Below are 13,902 nucleotides of genomic sequence, written 5' to 3' on the forward strand. Positions count from 1 at the left end.
ATAGGAAACAAGTTGTGTAAGCATAAGAAAATATTTAGGAATCAGATTATGATTGACGATATATATTTGCATATTTCATTTATCCAACACAGTTGTCTCTCTTGTTTATGATGTTTATGCTGCTAAAGATTGTTTAGGTTTATTCTTTGCTGACTATTAAGACAAAGGCCATACTCAAGTAAGGTTCTTAAAATTCTTTTTCTCATGGCAAATGAAATTTAACTAGGAACTGTGGGTTATTTTTTAAAGATATAACCTTATTAAATATAACATTATAAAATAATGGTGTGATCAATTTTAATGATAATCATTTAATTAGAATATTAAAGCATATATTTACTGTAAAAATAATTTATGCACATTAATTTATAAAGATTAGGCATATATTATTAACTACAAGTTCATTGTGTAATTAAATAAGATAATGCCTGTAAACTATCACACTAGTGCCCAGTATTATGGAAAATTCTCACTTAATAATGGCTTTGATATTTACTAAGTCATTTTGTTTCCTTGAACTGTAATAAAAAATTGTTTGAATCATTTATTATTGCTGTATATCAAAACAGCCCAAACCTGAAAGGCATAAAATAACAATTATTATTTATCATGTTTCCATGGGTTAACGAAGAAGTTCTTTAGCTGGCTCACCTGGGGTCACTCTTGCTTCTGTGTTTAGCTGGTGTTTGGGGCATGAATTACCCTCAACATAGGATCTCTATGTGGCTTTAACTTGGACTTCTTCAAAGCATGGTGTCTTGGTTCCAGGTTCCAAGAATATGCAAGCATTACTGCCAGACATTTTAAAGATTTTCTCTGCAACTGACAGTGCAGTTCTTTCACATAATATTGGTCAAATTAGTCACTAGTCTAGACCAGATTGAAGGGGAGGGAAAATAGTCTTCACTATTTTATAAGGGAAAAAACATGTGCAAATAGGAAAGGAAGAAGATTCAGGTGAATATCTCTACAGGCAATTTACCATATTGCTATAATCTCCCCCATTCTCTTATTGCAAAATGTAGGGGTTTTGAAATGATAATACACAATATACAACTGTAAAAATTAATTAAATTACATATTCAACCCAAGTTTACTTATTTCAAGTCTATAATGCTGAAGGAAGTGTTCTCTGATACCAGAGAAGATGGCACTATCCTTCTTGTTTTCAGTAAGGAATCCCATTTGTAAACTCTGAGCTCTTCCTTTGGCAGATTTCAATGATCATCACTGGATCTTTATTATTTCCTCTTTTATGCTTACTTTGGATTTAATTTTTCTCCTCTCTTTAGATTTATAAGGGAAAATCTGAGGTAAATAATTTTTCATCCAATTAGAGGCAGATTTCAATCTGGTATTGTTTTCCTTCTGCTTGATGGAATTCCTTTAATGTTCCTTATAGTGCTACACTACTGGTAATGAATTTTTTCAGTCTTTATGTTAGTATCAAAAAGAATTTTATTTAATTTTGATTTTGAAAATAATTTTCTCTGGATAGAGAATTATAGTTGACATTTTTTTTTTCTTTTAGTACACTAAATATGTTCTACTGTCTTTTAGCTTGCATTGGTTCTGACAAGAAGTCTATTGTCATCCTTGTCTTTGTTATTCTGTATACAATGTGCCTTTGTTCTCTGGTTACTTTTAAGATTTTCTTTTTATTATTGGTTTTAAGCACTTTGATTATGATGTTTTTAGATATAGTTTTCTGCATGTTTCTTGGATGAGGATCATTAAATTTCCTGATTACATGGATTTATAATTTCCATCAAGTGTTATTTATTGAAATATTTTTTGTCTCCCTTCAAAAGACTCCAAATGTGTATAAGGCCACCTGAAGTTGCAACAAGGCTTTCTGATACCATGTTCTTTTTCCAGCTTTTTTTTCTCTTTGTTCTTTTTTTGAGAGTTCCTATCGCTGTAATCCCATCCATTGTATTTTTTTCATCATACATACACACAGCAGTTTTCATCTCTAAAATTTCAAAATGGATCTCATTTTAGTCTTCAACATGTTAATTCTATCCTCTAGCTTTGTTAAAATGGAATACAATTATATCACAGTTTTAATGTCCTGGTCTACTAATTCTGTCATCTGTACATTCTATTTCAGTTCCAATTTATTCATCTCATAATTGATAATATTTTCTGGGTATATTTTTTCATGCCTGATATTTTTGTATGGGTATCAGACACTGTGAAATTTAACTTACATTTTATTACTTTAAATAAATGAGTTGTTTTTTGTTTGTTTTTTAAAAGAAAGTTGCTTAAGTTACTAGGAAACAGTTTGATCCCATTAGGTCTTGCTTTTAAGCTCTGTTAGGTGGAAAGGGCATCATTTCAGGTAGGGCTATTTTTTCCTGCAACTAAGGAAAAACTCTTTTGAATGCTCTACCTGATGCTTTATGAAATATGAGATTTTTTTTTCTGCCTTGGCTGATGGGAACAGGCAATATTCTCAGTTATTGTGAGTTCCAGATATTGGTCTGTCTAAATTTTCAGGTAATTCTTTTCCTTGCCCCAATTACTTTCCTCTAATACATGTGTGTGATGGTCAGAACTCACCTGAATATTAGAGTAGAGTCTTCTGCAGAGCCCCAGACTTCTCTTTGCTTGCAATTTTCTCAACGCTGGTGTATTGTCCTGTAAACTCTAGCAATTTTGGTCTCCCCAGACCCCCAGATTAATGTAGGGAGGAGCTAGGGAGAAGAAAATGAGAGAGAAAAGGGAGGAGTGGAGATGGAAGGAGGGAAAGAGAGAGTAGGATAGACAGACAGACAGAAGGAGGGCGGGGAGAGAATTTGATAGATTCTGGAAATATTGTGACATGACTAGGCTTTATGCTTTTTGCAATACATGTCCGGGCATTTTCTCTTTGCTGGATGAGGATAAATCAGTTTCTGACAGCTCTGGGGCAGGAATCATAAGGCAGCATATCAGAAAAGATACGTATCCTTAAGATATACGGGCATGAAGGTGAGATATAGACAATAGACTCACATAAAGAGAATAAAATAGAATATATAGTATCAAGCTCAATTGTACGCATTTTCCAGGGATTTTTCTCCCCTCAAATCCCTACTGCGGAAATTGAACATGTTCTTAACCCAGAGACACTGCAGCTTTCTGCTCTAATCTATTCTACACAGGAAGTTGCAAATACACTAAGGGAAAAATGCTGGCATTAATGTGGAATTCTATTAAAGGGCTTTCTCTCAGGGATAAAGTATTCTGAATGTTGATTACTTCCCAATGCCTTCATGTTTTCAGATTGTTTTTATTATTTGTTTGTATTCTACTCAATAGTATCAGTATTACCTTTGTTATAACACTTCCCACCCTTTTTCCTTTTTGTTTTATATTTATTCTCTTTCCTATTTCTTATTCCAAGTGCTTTATTACTTTATTTTTCATATTTCTTCTTGAAATTTAAGATATTTGATATTATGTGTTTTCTTTGGATCATCCCTTTGTGATGATAAGCATTTTGGTATGCAGTGAACTCATCTCTTTGATTTTTAGATTCTGTGAAATTTCATTTTTTAAGTCCTCTTTGATCCAAGATTTATTTCACTGCGAATTTCTTAATTTCTAAAGTTAACATTTTCCTGTGAATTCATTATTGTATGTTTCTCATTTTACTATATTATGACCTAATAATGTAACTTCCTATGTATAGATTTTTATATACTTTTCAATTAATTAATTTAAAATCCTGGCCAATGTAAAAATGGAAAATGTGTATGGTCTATTTTAGATATGTGAGGTCTCATCTATAAAAATATAAAAATTCAGCTTGATTAAATATAGCCTTTAATTCTTCTATGCATTTATCTCTTGTTTATTATCTGTCTCGTTCTCAAAGAGATATAGTGCAGTATCTCATTATATGATTTTTTTCCATCAAGATTTCTTTGTGACATAGCAGTTTTTGATTTATGCATTTTGCTGCCCTGTTTCAGACATATAGGTTTATAATTGTTAATTCTTTTTATACAGCAATTTTCATTATTGACATTTACTTGTAGTCTATTGATGTTAGTTTATATAAGCCTGAAATCTTTCTGTTAACTCTCTATTTTCAACCTTTCACTTTGTTTGTTTTTGCTCTTTAATAACTCTGTCAGAATCTGCATTCTAATGGGAGTTTTGAGTTCATTCACACTTATATGACATATGATTTGTTTTAACACATTGCAACTTTTATCACATTCTTTTCTTTCTTAAAATTTATTTTTAGTGATATGACCAAGTTGTTTTGAGTTAATCGATAAGATCTACTGTTCCTTTCTACTCCTTTTTTCTTAATTTTTCCTATATGATTTGCTTGAAAGATTCAATTAAATTTATATCTTATATCTAGGAACATAGGGGTAAAATTTATGTATTGAGGACTCCGTGCATACGTCCTCTGGGATGAATGTCATTCCCTCTTAACCAAGTTGGACCTTCCAAGATCACCATTTCTCATAGGTGAAAGGCAAATTGGAGTTGAGTTTGCAGCTGCAGCATTTTATTTGGGACACTTGAGTTTTTCTGCTGCAAAGGAAGCCAGAATGGAAGTAACTTCAGGGCTCTAGAGATGGCAAGCAATTTTTGTAAAATAAAGCTGATGTTAGCTTTACTCCTATTGCTTGGGCAAGGGTTTCTTTGCCTTGTAGAAGTAGATGTAGGGCAGTTGGGCTCTATTTTGTATTGGGTCAAAGGTAATGAACTGGAGGCTTCATTGGCTATCTGGATCAGTTCCATGGTGGAAATTTCAAATTCTAGAGATGAATGTGGTTTTTTTTTGTTTGTTTGTGACACTGAGGAGCCCCTACTGTTTTCCCTCCATAATTGTATCACACATCATGGGGAAAGATGAAAGAATAATTTTGGCTCTTAAGGTAACATCTTTGGTTACAATGCCAGCTGCATGTACAACACAGGTCATTTACCTACACAGTAGGTTTATAACAAATGCTGTAACTCTATATGTCAGCTGCCACTGACTTCATTATTCTTACAGATTTTTAAAAATGCATGTTTGAGCCCATAACTGTTTGAAACTCATGTAACTCTCTTGTACGTACAGTGGACATAGTAGAGAATGTTGATAAAATTACAAGGTGATCTACTTGAAAAGACCTCATTTAAAGCTGGATCACTTTCAAAGGTTTCAAAGGATTTGGCCTATTTATTTTCAGGTCAGAAGAGCTGTAGAAGTAAGGGTTCTCCTGATGGATGAGCTAATTTTTGCATTTCATTAAAACATAGTTATAAATAGCTACTAACGATTTTTCAGAAGCCTTGATGACTTCTAGCACACTATACATATTAATTATCTAATCATTCTAGTTTTTTTCATTTTGTAAGAAGGAAGATGCTAAAGGAAGTCAAAGAATTTATGGCTTGAGTCTCCAGATACATTAAATAGATACAAAGCATGTATCGGCAAAGCTGCCACAAGGGTGTATAATAATTATGTTAGCCATACTGCATTCATCCAGGTTCTTAGAAGCTTATGCAAATAATAAAATATTATTAAGCTATATTCCCTTTCCAGAAATATAGACTGGATGCGATAAGGTCTTGAGGTAGCCAGGGAAGAAAATGTTAAATTCACCAGGATAAGCTAGATAAAAAAATTCCAAATTCTTGGTGGCTTAAAACACCAAATATTAATTTTTAGTCATTTAACTTGTCCACTGGGAGTTGTTCAAGTGTCACTGCATCATGGTAATTGGGGGACTCACTCTGTGGTAATAGCAACTAATTGAATGTTACCCATTGCACTGACAGAGAGAAGTGATTTCTGGAAAGTCTCACACCATTCTTTAAAAGCTCATGTTACACTGTCAGTTTCTGTCATAATTCATTGGTCAGAAATGATCCTGTGACTTTATCCACCCAATAGAGGGTTATGAAGTGTAATTTTGGTAAGCAGCATTGACTACCTTAGAGTGTACGGGCACAGTCCATGATGCCTTTATATTTTCCTAATGAATATGGAAAAGCTTGATTTTTCTGATATGCCCAGTCAGTGTTATGTTCTGTTCTCAGGGAGATTGTCCAGCAGGAAACCTGACAATCACAGTCAAGGTACTCATGACCAGCACGATGGTGGTCACCACAGGTGGTTTCTTGCACTTACCTGAGGTAAATTACTGCTATTTGAGTAATGTATGACAAGGATCTTTACCTTGGGGCTTTATGAAAACAGCATAGTTTTGCTAGAAAAGAAAAAAAAATCACTAAAGTATAAATAAGATAGATAAAATGGAAATTAGTGTACCCTACGTATCTCCTTTTTATCTTTCATTAATACAATTTCAATAGCTGCATAATATCCCATTAAATGGGTGTACCATAAGTTATGCTACCAATTTCCTATTCCGAAGCATGAATCTTACAAATTTTCAGTGTTGTAAAATATATAAAAATGGATAAGTAACTATAAAGTTTTTTTCTGAATTCTTAGTTTACATAATAATCAATATATATGAAATTATTAAATTATTGAGACAAATATTAGTAGATTCAAAGCTGTTTGTATACTTCTTTAGTTGTTCCATTATTCATTTATTCAAAATTATCTTTGGAATCCATACTAAGTCCCAGTCACTGTCACAGGTACACATATGTGTATATGGAAAAGATCTGGGGTGCTACATTCTTGAGGAGTAAAATTAACAAAAAAAAAGTAAATTAACAAGATAATTGCAGACCACCAAAAGTGCCTTGCAGACAGCACTTCAGCAGGTAAATAGGACCATATGATAAAATCTGGAGGCCTTTATAGGTAATGGGAGCAGGGACCTCTTTAGGGAAGGTGTGCTTGAGATGATGAATAAGTTGAGTGGAGATAATAGCCACCTAAGAGAAAAATTTTAAGAGACTTTTTGTCAATATGTGAATGACAACTTCACTGTACCCAGGGCAGCATTAATTATTCTAAATTGTTTAACTTTATAGATTGTATAGATGAAAATAGGGTATGATTGTGTTCACACTGAAATGTAAATAGTCCTAAGAAGGAGAGTAAATCAAATGATTAATCATTAACATCTAGAGTAAACTGTAGTGAAGGACAGGCGAACCGGGATTCCAATGATAGAGAGCAGCTTTAGAATGTCTAACCTTGTGCCTACACTACATGGGGAGTTCAGGCTCATGGCAAGAGCCTGAAGCATGGGAATGAATGACCACAGAGGCAGGTGAAGAAGCAATGGTTATTAAATCTTCTACTTTATATTCCAAAGAGAAGCCTCGCCACAGAACCTGCTTATTTTTTTCTTTATCTAATTCTCTTTTTGCCCTTTTCTTCTCTCCTCCTCATTTTATTGGTAGTAGTTGTTTCCTTTGGTAAAAATGAATTTAAAATATATTATTACCCCTCTGATTGGTTAGAAATGAGTTTGCCACCGGGTCTTAGATGTCTAGATAGTATGGCATTCTGTACATATGTGTCACATCTCTGAACATTTTACTCACATCAGCTTCTGTGTTATTTGACTGTAACAAATTTGTGCTGTTCTTCGAGTATGAAATACATGTGACTTTACTGTTTTATTATTTTTCATATATGAGTGCAATATGGAGATATATATAATCTTTGCTATGTGAGATTTATAAACTGCTTTAAATTTTTCATCCTTTTGCCGAAGGGATGGAGTATGTAAATGGTAAGTTATAGATTCTGAGTTGGTGGTATAATTTAAAGTGTTCATCATGTTAAATTTCCTTTCCAAACATTAATGTTTTGTATTTGGGAAAACAAAAATTTTTGTTTAAGTGGAGTGACTTCCCTGCTGTAATTAAACAATTAAAAATAACATTGCTGATTACAGAAAACAACAAAAACAAGCAGTTTTGCTCTGAGATTGAGAATTTAATGTAGGATTTATTTAAATGTCTGAATAGGTTCTCTATATACGTATGACTTAATGAGTCTGATTGCCTGATTCATCCTAAAACTGTTTTTTTAACCCCTTGTACATGGTTTGATTAACCAAAATATCGGGATAAAATTAGGCCAATAGCTCTTCTTTGGGGAAGAAGTCACCCATCATTTTTCTGGAAAGGGCATAGTCCTCACACTTGTAGAACTCATACACAAAGATATTTGTTCAAGTAGAATTATCCGTGAATCCACATCATAGGCAATTTACTATGAGAGAGTGTGGGATTGAGGGGGCCAAAATCATTTTCAGACTTCCTGTTTTATTGCAGAAACAATACTTCCATTGCCAAAATAGATATGTCTTAAATGCCTGTTTTGGGAAGCAGCTGTGGTTCAATCGATTGGGCTCCCATCTACTATATGGGAGGCCCTGGGTTCATGTCCCAGGGCCTCCTTGTGAAGGCAAGCTGGCCCCTGTCCACAAGAGCTGATGGCCCATGCCCACAGAGAGCTGGCACAGCAAGATGATGCAGCAAACGGAGACAAGCAGACACAGAAGAATGTGCAGTGAATAGACACAGAGAGCAGATGGCAAGCAAGCCTCAAGGGGAAGGGAATATGTTTTTTAAAAAATGCCTGTCTGTTCTCTATGTCCATTTGCTGTGTGATTTCTGTGTCTGCTCATCTTCTCTTTAGAAGGCACCCAGGACCAAACCTGGGACCTTCTGTGTGAGAGAGTGGTGCTCAATTGCATGAGACATCACCACTCCTGCTTTTTTGTCTCTCTTATTGTGTTTCTTCTTTGTGTCTTCTTGTTGTATCATCTTGCCATGCCATCATGCCAGCTCACAGTCTTGTTCTTCTCCAGAAGGCACCTGGGAACCAAACCTGGGACCTCCCTTGTGGTATACAGGATCTCAATTGCTTGGGTCATCTAATACATCCTTCAAATTGCCTAAGCTACCTTTAATTAATCCTTGGTGTCATTTTCCTCAAAAAGTAAATACATTTGGCAACTGTTTTCTGTAAATTTTGCACTTTTAGTATATCTAAAATAAGTATATACAGTGTTATAAAAATATACTGATTTTTAAAAAATCAGGCCAATAATTTGCTTAAAATCCTATTCTTATTTTACATCTTCTGTACATCTTCTATTTCTTTGCTGAGGTTTTTGCCTTTTCTTCATTTCAAGAGTGAGAAAGAGCATAACAAATATAATAGAACACTCATCTTCTCTTTAATTCTTTAATATATGACAGGTGATTGAAACCAAAAAATTTAACTTTGTCTGAAGAGTCTTATAATGTATGTATATGTATTAAAGAGGACCCCTAAAATGAAAGGTGTGAGGATAAAAGGCAATACATAGTGGCGAGTTTTATATATTCTATCTGGAGTGGTAAAACATTCCTTCTAAATAAACCATGAAAAGTTGAGTATATATATTGTAATCCCTAGAGCAATCACTAACGATAGCAGCAACAGCAACAAAAACAAAAACTATATACAATGATAAAATCAAAACCACAAAAAAAAACCAAAATACTAAAAATATTCAGATGATCCAGAAATAGACGTGAAAGTGGAAATCAATAAACAAAAACAAAGGAAACAAACAAATAATAAAATTAAAACCCTAAATTCAGGCATAACAATAATTCCATAAAATGTAAATGGCCTAAACACACCAATGAAAAGGCAAATTATTGTCAGAATGGATTTAAAAAGTGAAAAACTCAATGATATTCACAAGAAATGTAATTCAAATATATACTAATATATGCAAGTTAAAAGTAAATGAATATCTGCTGCAATTAGCTCACAATAGGTTGTCTCGAAGGGAAGGCAACACAGAACTTTACAAAATAAAGGAACAGAGAGAGAGACAAGAGTGGAGATAAAACTGGGACCAGGGGACTCATAGCTTCTGGAACTGAGAGCACTGACCCTAGTTTCCACCTCTTATTTATTGGAAACTACCAAGCAGATTTTGCTATTACAACTGCAACATCATCTACAATAACAGGGAACAACTACAACATCTACAATAGAACCAGTGTAACATTTAAAATAAGGAACAGGTAAGCCAGTTTCCCACAACATTTCCACCTTTTTGTTTTTGCAAAGTCTACACAAATGATATTTCACTGATTAACAAAGTTTCCTGCATATTTTCACTTTTAGGTTTGAATAATACTCATTAAATTTTTTCTCAATATTCAGCCCCAGGATTATTCAAACTTAAAACAAGAGATTTAAATATACATTCAAGAAGGTACATTTATATATCACTTACAGTTCATCAAATAACTTAAATACACAATATGTTTCATTATTAAAGTTTTGATGCAATCAAAAATGATCTCATTTTCCCTAGTTTGTACAGTGCCCTTAGCATCTTCACTGGATCTGAGGCCACATCCAATACACAGGCTAAGTCAATATCCACCTTCTCCCTCTTTATTTTTTAAAGCAGCCTGCTGGAGGTCCTCCTACTCCCATGAAGGATCTTTCCTAATTAACACATCTCAGTGAGGGAATAAAGATTTTTACTATGCCAACAATATTACAAATTCTATTAACATGAGAAAATCTTGTACCTTATCCAATACAGCAGAGAGTATAGCTTTTTCTTACCCAACCAAACAACACTTCAGGGACCTTACAGCTTGTCCCAGTTGTTTGCCTATTCCAGCCCCTTAAGATACCAATGTCTCTGATGTTTCTTAGAAGGGTCACTGCCACAGGTTTCTTCTATGCAGCCAGATTTATTGCCATCAGGCCAGGGCAGAAAGCTCTGAAGAACTGCAAAAGTCCATTGCCAACCTTTTCACTCAGTTTTTGCACTTTTTGTTTTCATTCAGGCTTGTTTTACTTTTACAAAACACATCTCACTGAATGCTACCACAATACTTTTACAACTTGCTATATGCATACTAGTTCTGTCCCGCATATCTCCATTTCTGATTTTTTAAAACTAACCATTTTATTTTAACACAAAATATACCTTATTAAATTTCAGTTAGCATTCCCACAACCCTTTTACCTTTTTCAATATTCGCTTAACTTTTACCTCTTTCATTTTATCCTTCCTTTCTTTTTTCTTTTTCCATCCTTCCTCTTTCTTTTTTCCTCCCTCTCTTTTTTCCTCCCTCTCTCTCTTTCTTTTTTCCTCCCTCTCTTTCTCTTTATTTCCTTCCTTATTTTTCCCACACACGGAAACAATAAGACACACACTGACATTGTACAGACAAACACAAAAGCAGTTCCAATTCTATTAATCTAGAATTCCTTCATTGCTTCCTTTTATAATTCAACATTCCTTTTCCAGTTTTCCTCCTCTCAATTTCCTTCTTAATCTCTTTCTGTGCCCAAGCCATACTTGCTTTATGATGCCATGCTTGAACGAGTTCTGTAGCTTAGATACTTTGATGTAAAGCCATTCTAGTTTTTGGAATGAGACCCAACCTTGCAGTTTCCAGCATCTGTATCTCCATCTGCACGACTGGAGGTTCTGGGTTCCACAGGAACTTTCGTGGTATGGCTTTATCCAAGAAGCTGGTACCCACACAGGATGTTCTCCATCTCCTGGGAAAATACGAGCAAACCCTTGAGGACTTTGAAGGCTTTCCAAACCACTCAGGGCTCTGCATCACTGCATCAACTTTAGTTTCACTAGAGGCAATCCTTCTTCCCTTCAAGTCCCTCTTTGGAGTCCCACATTGAGTGCCAGTTGCTGCGATCAGCTCAGCGATAGGCTGGCTCGAGGGGAAGGCAATACAGAACTTTACAAAATAAAGGAACAGAGAGAGAGAAACAAGAGAGGAGATAAAGCTGGGACCAGGGGACTCACAGCTTCTGGAACTGAGAGCGCTGACCCTAGTTTCCACCTCGTATTTCTTGGAAACTACCAAGCATCTGTTTGCTATTAGAACTGTGGCATCATCTACAATAATAGGGAACAACTGCAACATCTACAATTGAACAGGTGTAACATTTACAATAAGGAACAGGTAAGCCAGTTTCCCACAACAAATATCCCCATATAGCCCCTCACACTTATAGTTTTCATATTATTGACAATTTGCATTAGTGTGGTACCTTTGTTATAGTTGATGAAAGAATATTATAATTTTACTGTTAGTTTGAGTTCATAGTTTACATTAGGGTTCACTGTTGGTGTTACCTAGTTCTGTATGTTTGCATTAATTTGCATACATACATATGCATAAAAGGATGGAAACTTTATAAGTTCTGCATGATTTTTCTGTAAAACTACTACCCTAATTATTTTTTATTTTATAATTTTTTAAAGGGACAGAAAAAGACATATGAAAATACTAACCAGAAGAAAATACTAAGCAGAAGAAAGAAAATACTAACCAGAAGACATGCTATCAAAAAAGTAAACTCAGGAAAATTATCAGGAATAAAGAGAATCTTACACAGTGATAAAAGGGTCAAATCATCACAATGATGTAACATTTCTAAATGTATATATATCCAGGCATAAAGGTCCAAAATACAGGAAGCAAAACTGATGGAAATAAAAGAAGAAAATGGACAAATTCAAAATTATACCTTGAGATTTCAACATTCCTTGCTCAGACATTGGTAGAATTAACATAGTGAAAATCAGCAAGAATATAAAGACCTGAATAACACCATCAGCCAAATGGTTCCAATTGACTTTTCTAGAATATTCGTCCAACAGTAGCAAAATATGCATTATTTTCAAGTGTACGTAGAACTTAATATCAATATAGATCATATCCTTGGTCAGAAAACAAGTCTTGACAAACATAAAATTGAATCATATACAGATTATTTTCATACTATTTTGAAATTAAACTAGAATCCAGTAGCAGAAAGATAGTAGGAAAATATCAAAATATGGAAATTAAGACATTTCTAAATAATCCATCATTAAGGAAATCTCAAGAGAAATTAGAAAACTGATGAACTGTACAAAAATAAAAATACGACATTTCAAAATCTGTGGGACATAGCTAAAGCAGGTCTTAGAAGTGATTATTTTTTAAATTAAATGCTTATATTGGGGTAAAAAAGCCACAAATGAATGTCACAAGTTTCTATCTTAGCAAATTAGAAGGCATACAATAAATTCACAGCAAGGAGAAGACAGGAAATAAAAATAAGAGTAGAAATCAATGAAAGTGAAAACTGTGAAACAAAGAAAAACCGAAGAAACCATAAGCAGTTTCTTGAAAAGAACAATAAAAATTGATAAACTTCAAGCAATACTTACAAGATAAAAAAGAAGGAAGACACAAAATACTCATGTCAGGAATGAAAGGACATAGTACTTCAGCACCTGTAGGTAGGAAAATGTTAATATAGGAATATAGTGATAAGTTCTATGCATATAACTACATAAACTTTAATGAAACGATCAATTTCCTTGTAAATTACAAACTATTAAAACTTACACAAAATAAAGTTGCCTGAATAGTTCTAACTATTAAAGTAATTACAATCACCAACCAAAGCATTCTGAAAAAGAAATCCTTGGGCAAATTCTACCAAACATTTAAAGAAGACATAACCCCAAATCTCCGCCATCTCTTTCAGAAAACAATAGAACATTTTCCAATTCATTTTTTGAGGTGAGAATTACCATAATACCCAAATCAGATAAAGACATTATAACAAAACTCAAAACCAATATCCCTTATGAACATACATGCAGAATAAAAATTCTCAACAAATTTTAGCAAAACAAAAAATATATCTAAATAAATCCAATAAAAACACCACAACCAAGTGAGGTTAATTATAGGATTGCAAGCTTAATTTAATATTCAAAAATCAATGTAATCAACCTATTAACAGCCTAAAGTTGAGATTTAGTAGGATTCCAGTGAAAAATTTGGCCCACAGTCTATTTATTTAATTTATTGAAATACATCACACATACATAAACAATAAGTGTGTAATAGTTGTGAATTTACAAACAAACATATATAACATAAAACAAAAACACATAACATCTC

The 13,902-nt window shown here is 33.7% G+C and overlaps 1 pseudogene; it reads left to right on the top strand.

Moving 5' to 3' along the window:
* Nucleotides 1–2,973: 2,973 nt before the first annotated feature.
* Nucleotides 2,974–13,902, top strand: part of LOC101445823 (phosphoglycerate kinase 1-like) — a 144,305-nt pseudogene continuing 133,376 nt past the window's right edge.

This window comes from Dasypus novemcinctus, chromosome 1, assembly GCF_030445035.2.
Source record: "Dasypus novemcinctus isolate mDasNov1 chromosome 1, mDasNov1.1.hap2, whole genome shotgun sequence".
In the NCBI taxonomy this organism is placed as follows: Eukaryota; Metazoa; Chordata; class Mammalia; order Cingulata; family Dasypodidae; genus Dasypus; species Dasypus novemcinctus.